We start from the raw sequence: 15348 nt of genomic DNA on the forward strand, positions 1-15348 counted from the left end.
CTGAAATCCGCTTTGACAGTATCTGACTGCTGGCATAGGATGCTGTGGTCCTCTTGGCTGGAGGTGATCCTAAGCAGGTGATCTGTCTCTTGTGATCACAATGGGCAGTGTTAATGACTGAGAGTCAATGTTTTGCAGGTAGGCATTTGTTGTGGCCTCCTGCAGTGTTCATGGTGACAGCATTTAGTGGTGACAGCTGTCATGTTTCTGGCCAGCTTGCTGGGGTCTGTGGGGCCATGCAGCGTGTGTGTCTGCAGGTTCTTCTGGATTGTTCCTGCCCCACCCCTCTGTGTTTGCTGGCTAGAAAGGTGAGAACAGTGGGGTTTCACCCACCCCCCTTTTCGGAGCTTTGGGCTTTTAGCTGGGGGACACGACAGGGGAGAATCTGTTGCATTCACCTGTCTGTTCACACTGTAGTCTGCAAGCTAAGTTCAGTTCATTTTGATTCCGTTGCTGAGTCATGGCTTGGACTTCAGCATGGACTGCTTGCAGAGGGCCTTTATAGGCCTTGGCCGTGGCATTGGGTTGCTGTCTGCCGGGGCCATTATAGAGAGCTTCTGCATCTTGGAGTTTTCCTACCAGCTCCTCTCTGGCGTCTGCTCTCTTTGCTCAGTCTGTGTTGCTAAGGACTCTTGTAGCTTTTCATCTCCTCCTGTAGCTCCTGGTCCTCTTCATCCTCTGTCGTTTGCAGGTCCAGCTGGTCTGGGCGGTTCTGCAGGTGCTTCTGGCTCTAGTAGGACGATCTGGTCGGGGGCGTGGTCACCGATGATCCTGGCTGTGCACTTCAGATGAGTTCTTGGCTCTCTGTAGTTGTAGCTCTGGTTCAGATCGTGGTCCATTCGCCGGATTAGGTTGTCCGACCAACTGCGTGCCGATGTTGGTCCCAGGCAGGAGTCCATCGCAGCGCTTTGCCTGGTCTCTAGCTGGACTGGCAGGTGACAGGATTGGATGGTCTGGACAAATTGAGACACAGGGGAGAGAGAAAGGCACAAACAGCAAGATGCAAGTCCGTACAGATCTACTGAGCTAAATATGTGGGCTATGTGTTGAATGCTTAACTGAGTTGGTCAGTTAGTGACGCAAACTAAACGCTTATTATCCTAGCCGTGAAGGCGGGGACGGATAATTGTGTGGGTGAACACAGGAAAATTATGAAAAACGTTGCTGAAGAGTTTTACCTATGAGGTCATTCTGTGACTTACACTCTAAAAAATGCTGGGTTATTTGTTTAACCCAACAGCTGGGTTGAGCCTGTTGGGTCATTTTGTTGGGTTATTTTCTTAGTGTTGGGTCATTTTTTGAGTAACCCAAACGCTGGGTTACCAGTCTGGTCCAATTGAGTGACAGTTGAGAGAGTAAACCCCTCCCACTCCTCTACGCATCAGACAAACTTTACCTTCGCGGGCATTTTGATCCACTTCATCTCGGAAAGCTGTTATTCGGAGAATAAAAGGTATGTTTTACGAGTTTTTAATGTATAAAACTATAACTGTACAAAAAAATGCAAAAGAATGCAAAATTCGGCTGTTCGCATTAGGTTTGAAAGTAACGTTACAATCTAGCTTCGTTAGCTTTGGATAGCTAGTCTGTAACGTTATGCCCACGTTGTTCTAATTTACAGCTTTTTAATCATTTAAACTTCCTTTTTGGTGAACATTTCCTCTGAAATGTGTGACTTGTGTGAGGAATTTAGTTCAGTAACTTACGCAACTTGATATTAGTTTAAGGTCGACACGAGAGCGTCGTGTAAAAAGCAAACATCCAGCTCATTTTTTTTATAAATACCGCTAATGTTCGGTGACGGAACTTAGATTTAAGAGTCTTTTAGACGAGAATTTTGTTGTTAAGAACTCAAATTTGTGAATTATATATAAACATAACGCCTCTTTGAGATTTTGTTAAGACGCTGTCGGAGGTGTGAGCTTCAGGCTGTCAGCGGTCGTGTCTCCGTGGAGAGCAGCTCTATCTCGGCCATTGCTTCTGTGACGCGGAGCTGACCTGGGATCAGCGTCACCTGGGCAACAGCCCGGCAGCTAGCGCTGATTGCGCTACACCTGCGCTGGATTAGCTGCCGGGCATAAAGGCCGCGTGCGAAGATCACTCGAGGTCCTGGGTCGAGAGACAACACCGCTGTCACCATTCGCCCCGGAATGGAAAACGGAAGGACAGCGAGGGAAGCAGGGACGAGGACCTTCATACACGAGCACGGACTGGCCAATTATGATTTAAGAGCACCCAGGATGTTACCTTGTGGGACAGTATATTTTAAGTTGTTTAATAAATTCCCCGCTGGGGTTGCTTGCACCGTTGCTCTGTGTCTGCCGTGTCTCTTACCCCGTCACAATTGGTGAAGAATGCAGGCGACTGAAGGAAGGAGACCGGTAGGGAAAGGCTATAATAATCCTCGTACTTCCTGGGTCTCGGACCGGACGGACACGCCCTCTAACTCGACCGCCCAAGAGGGAGGAACCCAGGGACGAAGAAGAGGAGAGAGGCCGAGAGATCGATGGCACCGAACCAAGGGACGATCCCGAGGGCAGAAGGAGCGGACGAGCCGACAGGAAGCGCTACTTAGCTGCCCGACAGAGCTGTCCAGCCGCCAGAGCCTGCTGCTAGCCGCCCGACCGAGCTATGGAGCTGCCGGAGAGTGCTGCAGAGTCACCCAAGTGCGCTGCTTAGCTGCCAGAGTGCGACCCAGCTGCCGGATGAAGCTGCCTGGCCGACAGAGGAAGCGGCTCAGCGGGACGAGAGCGCTGCCGAGGACGGGAGTCCCACTCGAGGACCAGCCGGAGATCCAGTCCGTCACTAAGCCGGCCTTTCAACCAGCAAGCATGGGCTGGGATGTTAGGCCCCATTTCCCCACCCACCCCTACGATTTTCCCGAGGCGCCTACAGGAGCGATCGGAGACCAGGTTGACGCTTGGGGGGGGGAATGTGACGCGGAGCTGACCTGGGATCAGCGTCACCTGGGCAACAGCCCGGCAGCTAGCGCTGATTGCGCTACACCTGCGCTGGATTAGCTGCCGGGCATAAAGGCCGCGTGCGAAGATCACTCGAGGTCCTGGGTCGAGAGACAACACCGCTGTCACCATTCGCCCCGGAATGGAAAACGGAAGGACAGCGAGGGAAGCAGGGACGAGGACCTTCATACACGAGCACGGACTGGCCAATTATGATTTAAGAGCACCCAGGATGTTACCTTGTGGGACAGTATATTTTAAGTTGTTTAATAAATTCCCCGCTGGGGTTGCTTGCACCGTTGCTCTGTGTCTGCCGTGTCTCTTACCCCGTCACACTTCGGGAATAGCCGCTGGCTCTTATAACGTTAGTGGTTAACAATGCGATATAGTTAATTTTGGGTATATGAGACGAACAATTGTTGCTCTTTTTAGACTTATACTTATTCCCGAGTGTGTCAAATTAGTGAAGGGTTGTTTTAACGTTTATAATATTATTTTTTAAGACTGTATTTCGCTTTCTGTACTAGATCCCACTCTTCTTTTTCCCCCACTGACAGGTTGCAGAATAACAGCTAATATTAATGGATCATTCTATTCAAGAGAATGTCAACTGGAACTTGGATGTTTTCATAACAGGCTTAAAGGTAAACATTATTTAGGTAAAATGTTAATGTACTTCTTTATATGTTTATTATAATCCATTGTGCTCTGGGTTGGCCAGTTTCCTTACATTCTTCTCTTGTCTCTTTTCTTGTCTCTTTATAGATGAAAAAATTGATAAAGAAACCCTCCTGCTGGACATCCACTTCCAAAAGTGCACACCACACTGTTGTCTACAACTCCCAGGAAAAGAATCCTCTTCAGTAAGACTGCTCCGTGGATATTTTAGGTTAAGCAGTGCTGAAACCGAAAGAACTAACACTATTTAAAATGTTTTGTGAGTTTATATGAAGAGGAAAGTTACGGTGTCCCTTTTTCACATCCATAACGCTTGTTTATTTCTTTTTTTATAGAAAACTTGTGCATAGACTTATATTTTAACATATAAATGCGGTTCTATTAACAAGGGTTTAGTAAAATACTTTTTATAGTGTTTTGAAGTGTTAAGTTGTCTAACTATTTATATTTACTAGTGCCACTTTAATAACCTTGTTAAATGTATATGTTAAAATCTAAACTAATGTAATTTATTGAAATTAATTTTCTTTAAATATGTATAAACATACATTTCATCAAAGTGTTTTATATGCCATTTTATTGTTCATTGAGCATAACATATTGCATGTTTTTATGAATTCCTTTTGTCTTGCATTTTGATCCTTAATAAAACTATTGATTCTTACTGATGCCTCGAGTATTTCTCTGTGATTTTGTTATTATTATTTTTAAACATTTCGGGTTTGTTTTAAACCATCAATTTAATTTTTAAGCAAAAGTTGATTTAAATAAAACAACCCAGCATGTTGGGTCAAAGATTTAACCCAACTGGCTGGGTTAAAATAACCCAACGCTGGGTTTTTCCATATTTGACCCAATGTTGGGTTACCAAAATAACCCAAATTGGGTTGTTTTAACCCAGCCTTTTTTTAGAGTGTAGGCTATTCGATTCATCAACATAATTACCAAAAATTTTACAGATGTTCAGACAGGTTCAGTCTCTGATAAGAAGAAAAACAAAACCACATAAATCCAGAGAAATAGAGGTTAGAATAGAGAAAGAGGGTTTCTTCTTCAATTGGGAGTTAATCCCAAACACCTTAAAGAGTGCAATCTGATTGTTTTGATCAAAGTTTAAATTCAATTAAGTTGGTTTAATTAAAATTCAAGTATTATCAAATACAATTCTAACTGCAAGGAAGAGAATGTTAGCAACCCTGATTCAAATAAAGAAAAATCAAATCATCAAAACAAAGTGGAATAATATTAATTATTATTATAGTTTGTATATAACAACAAATAATAAATATTCTCAAATACAGTGAACCGTAAAATAGCAGAATAATGAAATCATAAAATCAAACAAAAGGAGAGACTGGCTGAGACTTCACACCTAGCGTTGCCCAAACAAAAGGGAGAAGTGTTAAGACACTTTAAGACAAACTGACCTCTAGTGTTAGTAGAAGGTTAAACGTCTTCTGCCGGACTTCCGGTTCCACAACTCTGTGTGGAATTACACTTGCGTTTACGCGCAGTTTCTATGGCGACGAGTGTAATTTAATCGCGTGTCTAATGGCTCGTGTCAGTTTACTGAACACGGGTACATGGCTTTTCAACCTACACAAACAATAAACACACAATACTACACTTTAACTGACTAATGGGATTTCTTCGCTGTCCTGAAAGTTATTTGTGTACTTGGTCGGGATTCTTCGTCGACCGTAACATAAAACAAAAACACACAATACTACACTTTAACTGACTAACGGGATTTCTTCGCCGTCCTGAAAGTTATTTGTGTACTTGGTCAAGATTTTTGTTAACCTTCCCGTTAAACAGTAAAACTGACCCGGAGTTATTTACTAATAAAATCCGCTGGGTTAAGCGAATGGGAGAAACATTATCAGCTAGCTACACTGATTGTTCACCCCAGGGAGCGCAGTAGCTTAGTTCATTAGCACTGGAATTCACATCAGTAACACCTAAAGCTATGCATTAAAAATAAGGCCTTTGGTAAGATGAGGGAGGAACATCGCTCGCTCTGTCTTCTTCGCTCTAAAAGAGGATTTCTTCGCTCAATTTAGGCGGTAAAATAATAATACAGTGCGCTATAAAGAGATTTCTTCGTCTTTATGCTGTCACTAAATCTTTAACAGAGTTTGAGGTTTTCTTTGCGAGAAGCTCAAGAGTCTGCTAAGGATAGGTGGGCGGGTCCACCTTCATTCATACATAAAAGTGCAATTTAACAGCGTATCTGGTTTCAATAAACACACATAAAAACACACATGAATAATCACTGAGTTCTGCTCACAAAACAAGGTTTAAAACTGTGCCCGCATTCTCCACCAATTTATGTAGCGTTTTTAGCTGCTTGTTAAATTACGGAAGAGTTTACTCATCAAATAAGATTCTCCACCAGATCTATCAAGATCACACATATATGAAATGAGTTGTTAAAACGTCAAATTCAGTCAAGGAATTAGTTTAGCTCAAAGGCAAATATGTATAATAATCGTCATTACACATACATATTTTACAATTCTGATTAGCAGTATAGTGATACAAATCCTATATGTATTCGTCCAGCAAATGCATCAATGATTTATACACTAACGTTATCTCATGACCATAAGTAACGTGACTTTACCAAACAAAATATAAGAGCAGAGGTAGCATAGATCGAAACACAGTTTAAGTGACCAAGTTTGTGAGCGTGAACAAAGAGAACCCATCACAAATGCCTTTATGGGTTTTTATTAAACTCTACTCTACATGGTAAACAAAATGAAGACAAACAAATACATGAAACACAAATGCGCTAGGATGCGGAGAGAGAGAGAGAGAGAAAGTGAGAGGGCATGGCCGCGAGGCCGCTAAAACATGTCTGAAAACCATTAAAATCATCTTTAACAAAGAGGCACGATCTTAACGCAGCTTTAGAAACGGATACTTGCAATATTGTTGTTGGACCAATATCTGTATGCGCGTTGATGGAAATCTTGAATGGTTTCAGAATGCAGTCCTGTTGAAACGCTGAGTTTGGGTTCTGAGTCCAAAGTTCCATGGCCTAAACGGACTCCCCAGAGGGGAGTCCCTTGGAGTGTCTTCTCGTCCTCTTTCTTTTCCTTTGTGATTCCAAAAGTCCACTGAAACATGGTTCGGTGATGGTGTTTTAAATGCATACCTGCCCTGCCCCCAGATGGTCTGCGGGCCAATGCCATGAAAGTGAAAAGGGGGCCTAAGAAAGATCCTTTGTTTCTCATGGCACCTCATTTGCATAGCTCTGACAGTTTGGTCAGTTTGCGTTTAATACCTAAACTTAGTTATGGGTATAGTATGATGTGTGCTATGTTTTTTATAACATAGCTCATCATATAGGGAATTCAAAGATGTGTAGTTACATATGAAACATGCAAGGCATTGAACTGTGAACGTATGAATACGTCAAATGAACCCTGAATCAAAACTTGCATATCTAACAAATACAGAGTATATAAAATAGCACGAGCGACAACACACAACCTAGACATTTAGATAGATTTACAGAGAAGAATAGTTTAAATCAAATAAGTTCCTATTTGTCAGAGAAGTTTCTCTGCTTGGTCTCATGTCTTAAGTAAGAGATGAGACAGAGACTTATCAACAATGCTTTGAAGCGAAGGAGTCGTAAATATCCAACAGAGGAACCAAATGGTTATAACACTCTCTGTGAGAGTTCAACCTAAAACCAGACCCCATGGAGCTAGGTTTCCTTTGGTCTTTGAAGATGTTATCTTAATACCTAGTCAAAAGGGAGTGAGAGGTTGAATGGCTTGATCCAGACACTACACTGTATACCATCTATTCTAAATATCTATTTAAAAAAATACATTTGACTATTTTTAATTGACCAAGTAATCCTCATTAAATAAAACTCATAAAAATCACAGCATACTTTTAAAGATGTATAATAATCTGATGATCAAACATTTTTGAACATTTCTGTGCCCCTCCCTGTTTTCTTATCCTTTTGTCTGGAAGAGCTGCCTGTCTGTTGTCTTCTCCCTGTTCCTCACTGTGATAGAGAAAAGCCGGAATGTAAAACTTGACTTAGTATAAAGCTGTTTAGTGGAGTATTTAAAACATTAAAGACATTAATGTATAGTCAAACTTTACAAAGCTGCTTTTTTCCTATACCGTTTCCTATTATATTTTATTTATTGAATGGCATCTTCTTTACCTGATCACCTGCTCCTCCTCTCCATCTGCTGACTTTTCTACCCCTGCTGCTATATTTACCTTGAATCTGTTAAAAAAACTTGTTAAGAGATTATACACCTCATAATGTTATGAAATTTGTGTATAATCCTTATTCATAAAATTTTAACATAGACGAGATTTTAAAAAGAAAGAAATTAAGTATTGAAAGCGCCAGTAGGCGGCAGCGATTCACTGTTTTAATGAGTGAGCCACTTAAATTATTAATTCATCCAATTCGTTCAAAAGTCAGATTATTTTAGGACGAAAACAAACATCAATGTGAATACTTTTGTCATTGATAATTACAGACACTATTGAAAACTGAACTAGCAAAACAGATGGCTGCTTTGGTAACTTGTTATACTGATAGTTATAGCTGGCACCAGCTCGGGTCAGAACTGTCACTGCGGTTTCCGGTTCCTGATTGCATCGCTGCCGGCGGCTAGTTTGTATCCTCTGACACTTGCTTCACCTCACATTTGTTCTTGGTCTTATTATTAGTGTATTTTACTATCGTTACATATCACTGTCGTTGCCGAATTATTTATAACTTTATATTTTAAACCTATATTCATTGAAACGTAACGCCGCTAGCATATTAGCGTGTTAGCTTGCCTTCTGTTTACATTGTGGAATATCATCTCCCCCTATTTGTCTTGTGTGCTAACTGTTTCTCTTTTTAAGTGTATATACTAAGACTCATCAAGCAACCTTGGTAAGTTAGGATTGCACTTCATACCCGGTGAGTTATGGCTTCTATTCCTATTGTTGTTACTTGCACCTCATGTCATATGTTTAGTTTAGCCTTCTCTGTCAGCGGCGAGGGTTTTACATGTGATAAATGCAGGGAAGTAGTTAGGCTGACGGAGAAGATTTTAGAATTAGAGTCTCGCATCCAATCTTTATTTGAGGATAGTAAGAGTGTAAGAACCGTAGAAAACACTTCGGATGCGAGCAATGTTAGCGCACACAGCTCGGTTCCGGTTGAAAATCCCCTGCAGCTGGGAAACTTTGTGACGGTGAGACGGCATAGTCGCAGGACAAAACATCACTCAACCGTTCCGATTAAAGTCTCGAACAGGTTTGCCCCGCTCAGTGACGCACCGACTGAGAAACCTGCTGAAAGTGCCCTAGTGATCGGTGATTCTATTGTCCGGAACGTTAACATAGAGACACCAGCCACAATAGTCAAATGTTTACCGGGAGCCAGAGCGCCTGACATCAAGTCAAACTTAAATGTGCTGGCTAAGGCTAATCGTAAATACAGTAAGATTGTTATTCATGTCGGCACAAATGATGTTAGACTCCGTCAATCGGAGATCACTAAAGATAATATTAAAGAGGTGTGTGAGCTCACAGTTTGGCACACAGTCTTAATAATGCTAAAGTCTGACTACCTAGGGCCCAGGTCAGGAAGGAGACAGAATGGCTTAACCAACTGTCTGCTTGCCGTCTCGCGTTACAGAATACACAAAATATACAACATGTAATAATCCCTTCTTACAAACAACATAAAATAGAGACTGTGTCTGTCCCCCGGATTAGCAAACATAAGATATTGCGTAAACCTCTTGAAAGTAATTTAATAAACGTTAAACAAATCAAACATGAACAAAATACAGATAATCAGCTGTTACGACTCGGATTGCTTAATATTAGATCTCTCTCAAATAAAGCACTTTTTGTTAACGATTTGATAATCGATCATAAAATAGACATGCTTTGTTTGACAGAAAAATGGCTAAAGCCAGATGATTTTATTACTCTAAATGAATCCGTTCCCCATGATTATTACTATAAACACGAGCCTCGTCTAAAAGGTAGAGGGGGAGGTGTCGCTGCACTTTACAAGAATTCTTTTATTACCTCTCAGAAGTCTAATTTTAAGTACAGTTCTTTCGAAGTCATGGTACTTCACGTATCGACACCTAATACTAAGGACAAAACATTTTTAAAATTTATTCTAGCTATTGTATATAGGCCTCCAGGGCACCACACAGATTTTATTAAAGATTTTGGTGGGTTCTTATCAGAACTAGTACTGGCCGCAGATAGAGTCCTTGTCGTCGGTGACTTTAATATCCATGTAGACAATGATACAGATGCCTTGGGACTGGCTTTCAAAGACACTCTTAACTCCATGGGCGTTAGTCAACATGTGTCAGGACCCACTCACCTTCGTAATCATACTTTAGATTTAATACTTTCTTATGGTATAAATGTGGACGATGTTAAAATCGTTCAGCAGAGTGAAGATATTTCGGATCATTATCTGATATTATGTTTGCTTCAATGGCCTACGGCTGCAAATCAAACTCCTTGTTACAAATATGGTAGAACGATTACTTCAACTACCAAAGATGCGTTTCTCGATAATCTGCCTGAATTGTCTAAAATATCCAGCATGAGTAATAACGTTGACGATTTTGACACTACTATTGAACATTTTAACTCTACTTTCTCGGAAATATTAGACACAGTTGCTCCTCTGCGTTTAAAGAAAATTAAAAATAGCAGCCCAACACCGTGGTATAATGAACACACTCAGACTCTAAAAAAAGCATCCCGTAAAATGGAGCGCAACTTTAAGAAAACGAATTTAGAGGTATTTCGTATAGCATGGAAGGATAGTACTCGAAATTACAGGAATGCAATAAAAACGTCTAGATCCGCCTACTTTTCAACACTAATAGAGGAAAACCATCACAACCCTAGGTTCTTATTTAACACCGTGGCTAAATTAACAAAAAATAAGTCGTCATCGACGTCAGATTCTGATTATCAGCATAACAGTGATGAATTTATGAACTACTTCACAAGTAAAATCCAAGATATAAGAGAAAAAATTATAACAATGCAACCTGTAGTGAAATCCGCTGAACAAACTAACTACAGCACCCCTAAGGAGAAATTGCAATTATTTTCTACAGTAGATCACGATGAACTGTCTAAAATCATTAAATCATCTAAATCATCAACATGCATGCTAGACCCTATACCTACAAAACTACTGAAAGAAATGCTCCCCGAAATTATAGATCCTCTTCTTAGTATTATTAACTCATCTCTGACATTAGGACATGTGCCTAAAGCATTTAAGGTGGCTGTTATAAGGCCTCTTTTAAAAAAAACCAAACTCGACCCCAAAGAACTAGGGAATTACAGGCCTATATCGAATTTACCTTTTATATCTAAAGTTCTGGAAAAAGTAGTTTCAACTCAATTATGCTCCTTCCTCCAAAGGAATGACATTAATGATGAATTCCAGTCTGGATTTCGAGCATGTCACAGTACAGAGACTGCTTTGATCAGAGTTACAAATGATCTGCTTTTAGCGTCTGACCGTGGCTGTATTTCGTTATTGGTGCTGCTAGACCTCAGTGCTGCATTTGACACCATTGACCACAGCATACTTCTACATAGACTCGAAAATTACGTCGGCATTAACGGAATAGCATTGAAATGGTTTAAGTCTTATTTATCCGACCGTTTTCAATTTGTAGCAATAAACAATGAGGTGTCCCGCAAATCACAAGTCCAGTACGGTGTACCACAGGGCTCAGTCTTGGGACCCCTGCTCTTCGCATTATACATGCTACCTCTAGGAGATATAATAAAGCGACACGGAATTAGCTTTCACTGTTATGCTGATGATACTCAACTTTATATTTCCTCGATGCCTCATGAAACCCAGCAGTTTCATCGAATAAAGGATTGCATAGTTGACTTAAAAATGTGGATGAGTAACAATTTTTTACTACTAAACTCGGACAAAACAGAAGTGTTACTTACTGGACCGAAAACTGCTATGCGTAACAACCAAGAATACTGCTTAACGATTGACGGTTGCTCCATAAAATCCTCGTCATCAGCTAAGAATCTTGGCGTTGTATTTGACAGTACTCTCTCATTTGAAAGCCATGTCGCAAACACCTGTAAAATTGCATTTTTCCATCTTAAGAATATATCTAAATTACGTCATATGCTGTCACTGTCAGATGCAGAGAAATTAATTCATGCATTCATGACATCAAGACTAGATTACTGTAATGCACTTCTAGGTGGTTGCCCTGCGGGCCTATTACAAAAACTGCAACTGGTTCAAAACGCGGCAGCTCGAGTTCTTACACGTACAAAAAAGTATGAGCATATAACCCCGGTTCTGTCAACCTTGCACTGGTTACCTATAAAGCATCGCATTAACTTTAAGATCTTGCTTATTACCTATAAAGCCCTACATGGTCTAGCGCCGCAGTATTTGAATGAACTTCTATTGTATTACAGACCACCACGTACATTACGCTCTAAGGGGTCCTGTCAGTTGGTAATACCTAGAATTTCAAAATCAAGTGCAGGTGGTAGATCCTTTTCTTATCTAGCGCCTAAACTTTGGAATATTCTTCCCTGCACGGTCCGGGAGGCAGACACACTCTGTCAGTTTAAATCTAGACTAAAGACTCATCTTTTTAATCTTGCATACACTACACCTCCATAATATTAATCCTCAGAGGATTTAGGCTGCATTATTTAGATCAACCGGAACCAGGAACACATCCAACAACAAATGATGTACTTGTTGCATCAAAGAGTGCAGAACAGTACTCTACTCTCAGCCAGTCTTGTCTCTTTGTTCCAAGGTTACCGCAGGATGCAGTTCATGCCCAGACCTGATGGCAGAGCTGAGAATGGGAAGCGGTGACCTGACAAGTGCTAAGAGGATAGAGCTGGATAAAGGACGCGACAACTTTGTTTTTTTCTACAACATTTAAAATGCTATTAGATTGTTAATGATAATCTTTAATTTTTATATTTTTATTAAGCCTTGTTGTGCAAGCACTGATGAGCTTGTGCAGAGGCAGCAGCTTTTGCCAGAGGGGAACTGGAATCCCCTGGTTGGGCCTGGGTTCCCCTGAGGTTTTTTTTCTCGATGGGAGTTTTGGGTTCCTCACCACCGTTTGCATATTGTTTTGCACTATCTGCCTGGCCGGGGGGGCTGCTTTAGAATTCATACTTGTATTAAATGTGTCTCATGTACAGCTGCTTTGTAACAATGAAAATTGTAAAAAGCGCTATATAAATAAAGTTGAGTTGAGTTGAGTAAATACATTGCAATGGATTAGCTAGCTAACATATATGGCGTGTACTTAGCTATTATTACACAATATTCTCATACCTCATTCTCAGTACATGCTTTATTTTTTTTGCATCCCTCTCTGACCAGCAGTTAAATATAGTCCGCTGTGCAGCGCTTCTCTTCATTTTTGGCGTACGTTAAGTTACCCGTGTGCTCTCCCATTCAATCACCACTCGCCTTGTTTTGGTGAAAGTGCGACTCATTGGTTGGGCGTTACCAATCAGTTCAATGGAGGGGGAGTATTTTTTGTCTAATTTATTATGACAAACTCATATTTGATTAGGAACAAAATTATTGTCACAAAATAAAGTAATTCTACATATTTTTCATTTGATCTACTGTGATTTTCATGTTGAAATATTGGAGGGGTTCTAACTGATGGATTTGAATATTGGGGGGGTTACCTCCCCCATCCCCCCATAAACTACGCCCCTGCAGCCCACCAATTGTGCAAGTACTCCGATAGTATATACAGTTGAAAGAATAAGTATGTGAACCCTTTGGGCTTACTTGGATTTCTTCATAAATTGCTCATAAAATGTGTTCTGATCTTCATCTAAGTCACAACAATAGAGAAATACAGTCTGCTTAAACTAATACCGCACAAACATTATACGTTTTCATGTTTTTATTGAACACAACATGTAAACATTCATAGTGCAGGGTGGAAAAAGTATGTGAAACCCTAGGCTAATGACTTCTCCAAGAGCTAATGGGAGCCAGGAGTCAGCCAACCTGGGGTCCAATCAATGTGATGAGATTGGATGTGTTGATTAAAGCTGGCCTGTCCAATAAAAAACACACACCAGTTTTGAGTTTGCTGTTCTGAAGAAGCGTTGTATGATGTGAACCATACACTTGTAATTGTATTCAGAATGAAATCCTACAAGGACTTCTTAAAGAACCATATGCAACTAAAATGACATCAATTAGTTTTGTTATACAGTAGTAAATGTTTCTTTTGTGAATTCTTCATTGACATAATTATTCAACCCCTTAAAGACTACCACTCTGAAGAACAGAGGTTCAATGAAGTGTTTTCAATCAGGTATTGAAAACACCTGTGGATATCAGGGAAAAGCAATAAAGCCTAATAAGCACCAATTAGGCAGCTTTAAAATGACTGTGATACTCAGCTCCTTCTAGACATTTGCTGGTGTGGTTACAAACATGGTGAGGTCAAGAGAATGGTCCAGGAAGACAAGAGAACAGGTGATTACTCTTCACAGGAAGGGCAATGGCTATAAGAAGATTGCAAAGATGTTAAACATACCAAGAGACACCATAGGAAGCATCATTCGCAAATTCAAGGCAAAGGGCACTGTTGAAACGCTACTTGGTCGTGGCAGAAAGAAGATGCTGACTTCGACTGCTGTGCGCTACCTGAAGCGTAGAGTGGAGAAAAGTCCCCGTGTGACTGCTGAGGAACTGAGAAAAGATTTGTCAGATGTGGGTACTGAAGTTTCTGCTCAGACAATACAGCGCACCCTGCGTAATGAAGGCCTCCATGCCAGAACTCCCAGGCGCACCCCCTTGCTGTCCCCAAAGAATAAGAAGAGTCGACTGCAGTATGCCAAAAGTCATGTGGACAAACCACAGAAGTTTTGGGATAGTGTTCTGTGGACTGATGAAACAAAATTAGAACTGTTTGGGCCCATGGATCAACGCTATGTTTGGAGGAGGAAGAACAAGGCCTATGAAGAAAATAACACCTTGCCTAATGTGAAACATGGCGGGGGGTCAATCATGCTTTGGGGCTGTTTTGCTTCTGCAGGTACTGGGAAGCTTCAGCGTGTGCAAGGTACCATGAATTCTCTTCAGTACCAGGAGATATTGGATGACAATGTGATGCAGTCCGTCACAAACCTGAGGCTTGGAAGATGTTGGACCTTTCAACAGGACAATGATCCCAAGCATACTTCCAAGTCCACTAGAGCATGGTTTCAGATTAAAGGCTGGAACATTTTGAAGTGGCCATCGCAGTCACCAGACTTAAATCCGATTGAGAACCTCTGGTGGGACTTAAAGAAAGCAGTTGCAGTGCGCAAGCCTAAGAATGTGACTGAACTGGAGTATTTTGCCCATGATGAATGGGCGAAGATACCCGTAGATCGCTGCAAGACACTTGTGTCAAGCTATGCTTCACGTTTAAAAGCTGTTATAACTGTGAAAGGATGTTGTACTAAGTACTAAGATTGAATGTCACTTGGGGGTTGAATAAAACTGATAATGATGTGAGCTCAGAAAAGACATTTGTGGTTATTTCATTATAAATGTTATGTTATATTTGTCTGACCTACACGTGCCTCTTTGATTTAATTGTAAGCAGGATGACTGAATGATCATAATCAATGTCAA

The 15348-nt window shown here is 40.9% G+C and overlaps 1 long non-coding RNA gene across 1 annotated transcript; it reads left to right on the plus strand.

Moving 5' to 3' along the window:
* Positions 1 to 1196: 1196 nt before the first annotated feature.
* Positions 1197 to 4296, plus strand: LOC130434561 (uncharacterized). Its single transcript, XR_008908686.1, has 3 exons — positions 1197 to 1453; positions 3518 to 3604; positions 3726 to 4296. It is a non-coding gene; the product is annotated as an uncharacterized LOC130434561 (long non-coding RNA).
* The last annotated feature ends 11052 nt before the right edge of the window (positions 4297 to 15348 follow it).

This window comes from Triplophysa dalaica, chromosome 13, assembly GCF_015846415.1.
Source record: "Triplophysa dalaica isolate WHDGS20190420 chromosome 13, ASM1584641v1, whole genome shotgun sequence".
Classification (NCBI taxonomy): domain Eukaryota; kingdom Metazoa; phylum Chordata; class Actinopteri; order Cypriniformes; family Nemacheilidae; genus Triplophysa; species Triplophysa dalaica.